The sequence below is a fragment of the Centruroides sculpturatus genome, unplaced genomic scaffold (genome assembly GCF_000671375.1).
Source record: "Centruroides sculpturatus isolate CEXI.00-Female unplaced genomic scaffold, Cexi_2.0 scaffold321, whole genome shotgun sequence".
In the NCBI taxonomy this organism is placed as follows: Eukaryota; Metazoa; Arthropoda; class Arachnida; order Scorpiones; family Buthidae; genus Centruroides; species Centruroides sculpturatus.
The window spans coordinates 273519-277829 of record NW_019384452.1 but is presented as its reverse complement, the minus strand read 5'-3'; positions in this window follow the sequence as shown (position 1 = coordinate 277829).

Below are 4311 nucleotides of genomic sequence, written 5' to 3'. Positions count from 1 at the left end.
GTTTAAAAATTTACGGTTATTTAAGTATTTTTTCGGCAGTTTTTGTTTAGCGCGTCGCGTCACGATGCGACGTGACGCGCGAAATATTCAAATATACGAAAAAAATTACTAATAAAATAATAATCTTGACTTTTTTAAAATTAAAGTTGGAAATATGAAACGATTTTAAAGGAAATTTAAGTAATTAAAAATAATATAAATGATAAATCAGTTAATATTATTCAGAAGACGAGAACTCGAAGCGACGCGACGGCGCGTACTACAGCGGCTGTTTTTTGTTCTGTCTCCAAAATGTTATTTGGAACTCGTACAAAAATCGAAGCTTATAATATAAATAAAAATATAAAAAAGAAAAAAACTTTAAAACGGAAAGTGAAGTCTTGATATTTGACTATACAACTTTAACTTTAGGATTATTAAATAATCATTTATCACTTTATTCTCCTTATCGAACTAAACTTTCCTTAAAGTGTCAGAGTTTCTTACTTTCATACCCTTAAAATTGTCTAGATTTTTGAATAAATATCTTTAGAATATAAACATTTTAAGTGTGAGAGTCCTTAAAATATCAGTACGTTGTACTGCACGTATCCTGAAATTATCGCATGTTTTTATTACATGTGTCCTTAGATCGGTATGTTTTCACTAAAAGTGATCTATGTTTAGTACAAGTATCCTTACACTAGTATGCTTTTATTACAAGTGTCCTTAGAATATCAGCATGTTTGTACTACTACATGAGTTCTTATATCAGTATGTTCTCAGTACAATTGTTCTTAGATCAATACGTTTTTAGTATCGGTATCCTTAGATCAATATATTTTATATAAATATCCTTAGATCAGTATACTTTTACTACAATTGTCCTTAGAATATCAACATGTTTGTACTACATGAATTCTTAAATTATGAGAATTTTTAACAGTGAAAATGTACTTAAATATGTCAGCATTTTTAAACATTGTCCTTAAAGTATGTAAGAAAAATTCTATTTTTTAAAGAACATCTTTAAATTATCAGAAGTTTTAGCGTATTAAAAATAATAAATGCCGATGTTTTTATACGTAATCATCAAAATTACAGTTCAAATTGTTCTCGCAATTTAAAATACAATTGAACCTGTCTATCTCGAATCTCATGAGAACGAGAAAAAATTAGCGATAAACAAGTTTCGAAATATAGAAATTCCTACACAGTAAACACTAATACATTTGGTTTCAAATACGGTATTTTATTAATACAGTAACAAGTACAGTGCATCATATAAATAAACATACAGAACTAGTTGTGTAACTTTCCCGGCGAAAAATACTATTGTTTAATAAACACATTAGACAAGTTAAAAATAATATGTGGCGCCATCTGTTATGAGATTTTTTTTAAAAAAATAACTTTTATATTATTAATTATAATAAAAACTTTTGAAAAAAAAACTTGAAACAAATATATGTATTTTGTTGTGAACTAAAAAAAAACTTCGTAACTCGGAAGGTTTTTGAGATATGACACCACCCTTTTAATATCTCTTGAACTAATGGTCGAAATTTCCTGAAAATTTATAGAAACATTTCTCCCTAATGCACAAACCTACCTGCAAAATTTCAGAAATTTTCGAGAGAAAGCGCAGGAATTATTAAGCTTCAAATAGGATGAACTAAATCGTGACCCTCAAACACACGCTAACATTCGTACATACAGAAAAAACTCCCAAATTGTTTTTGAATTCCTCGACGTTTCAAGATTCCCTGAGTCCAAAAAATGTAAAAATCTTGGGAGTGGGTCATTTTCTGACCGATCGTCACATTATACCTGTTATATAACATCTGGGAAAGTAAACTTTACTTTTAAATATTCGTTAATACTTAAAACGTGATTAATAGAACAATAATAAACCACTCAATGAAGCGAATCCACCGTTAACAAGTGTTGTATAGCATTCTGACAGGAGTGGGTTCGGTTCTTAAAGTGAAAATCGAATCCATACAGTAATAATAAAGATTTCAGGAGGAAAATATATTTTGAAGAGAGAATCGAACTCACGTCTTTTAAAAATATTCAAAAAATGCTCTCTAATATGCTAAGCTATATGAATAAATGATTATTCTAGTTAAACAGAATCTTTCAGAAACACTTAATTTTTATCATGTTATATGTTCTTAAGTAGCTAACTTGAAATGGCTATTAATAAATTAATAACATCTACAGGGCAAATACACTATAGGATATAAACTAAATTAAAATAAAACACGTAAATCAATTAATATAAACTGGACCTTATTTAAGAAACCGAATCCAATCCAGTTTCAGTCATAACACTTAGAAAATTTTTAGGAGTTTTGGTTCATTAAATAGAAACTCTATAGGAGTGGGTTCGGTTCATTGACTGGGGTTCGAACCCACTCTTTTATTTAATATAAAAAACATATATATATATAGGAAAGTNCTGACATACCCAGGTACTTAGGTACACAGCTGATGTTTAATATTAAGTATATGCTTCATCATTATAAACACGACAACTTTCATTGTAGAAAATCTCTAACATGATCCTACATAAACAACAACATGATAATTAAATGATTCCACAGAATTGGATTAATATGTTGTCATGAATACTTTTAATTTCTGTTCCTGTATATTTTAATAGATTCAGGTTTTAATTCTCAACCTTGTACAAAAATGTGAGGACCCAAATGGGGTCCGAAAGCAGGCCATTAACGACTTTTTAAATGAGTCAAGTTTCATAGTGCGAAAGAGCGAACTTAAAGATCGGATTTAAACAATGAACCTTTTGTCTTGTTAAAAGATTTTAAACAATAGATAGAGTAAAGTCGAGGAAAACGAGGTTGGAGAGGAGTCGTGTTCCGACGCGATGTTGACCTCTCCCGCGCCCTTCCTGGGGTTTCGAATTGTCATCATGTGACGAGGAGAGACCAATGGAGAGGCGACCGCGGGGGGAAAAATCGATAAAACCGCGTTTTCGGGAACTTTACGGGGTCTTGGGTTTTGGTATGTAGTGCTCACCTGTCGGGATTTGGTGCTCCCAACCAAGACGCAACGAAGGCTCTTCCGACAACCTAGGAACTGGTTTCGCCAACCCGTCCACTCTAGGATCGCCGAGGTTCGACTTGTCAACCGAGGACATCACTACAAAGGGTGGTGCGTGCCCCAGGGCCATCGTTCTCTGCATCCGCAGTGCCGAAAGCTCCCCAGAGACCAATCGAACATTCAAACTATCCGATTTTTAGGAACTGTGACAGAAACCCATCATGGGACAGGCTCTTGCCCGCATTAGATTGTTGTAAGAACGATTTATGTATATTATTAAACGGTTTTATATGGTAAACCTGTCTCGGTGAGTCATTCCGCGCCCACACAACTGAATTAACCGCTCGGCTGTCAAAAACACCTCACCCCTAATCGGCTGGCCTCACAAAATTGTAAAGAACAGAAGGGCATATATAAAAATAATATCTACTCAGTTCTCCAATGCATTCTAATCTTTAAAAATTTTTTTTTGATTTACAACAAATGCTATACTTATTACAATATATTTCACAAATACATAAGCATTCACTGTATCCAATAATTATACTGTCATACCTAACAAAATACTTTAAAAATAATTCACTTTTATTTCATTTTTTAAATACGAAAATCTGAAATTTTAACCTGTTCACATTCATAATCTCTGTATGTAAGGTATATTGCAATAATGTCAATCAAACGATGTAACATGACGTAGAATAGACGTTATTTTATGTATCTGTAAAGGAAAACATCAATTTACTATCTTTGCAGTCTCTGGGATTTTGTTGCTTAGTTACTGTTGCTAAGAAACCAAAGATTCTTCTTTCCTCAGGTAAGAAGTCTATACAATCAATCGATGAATTGTATCAATTATATTCATCTCAGACATATTTTTTCATGTATTAATTAATTATAAAAATATCTACACAAGAGAACACTGTATATAAATTTTTAATAAAAACTAAATTATTTATTTATAAACTTATAATATTATTAATTTAATTATTAATTTAAAAAATTATGTATTTTATTTAAGTTGATGGGAGATCAAATAAAGCAGATTAGTAGAGGTGCTGCACTTAATTTTTGAATAAAACATTTATAATTAATTTAAATACTATAATGCCATCTTGTATCGAAAATTTGCATTATTTTGAAGTTTAATATGTAAAAAATATTTAGAAAATTTATTTTAAAACAAACTATAAAACATTAATAAGGTTTCTAAATATAGTTAGTCAGCTGAAATGATTTTCCTTCATCCACACACGCTAATATCTC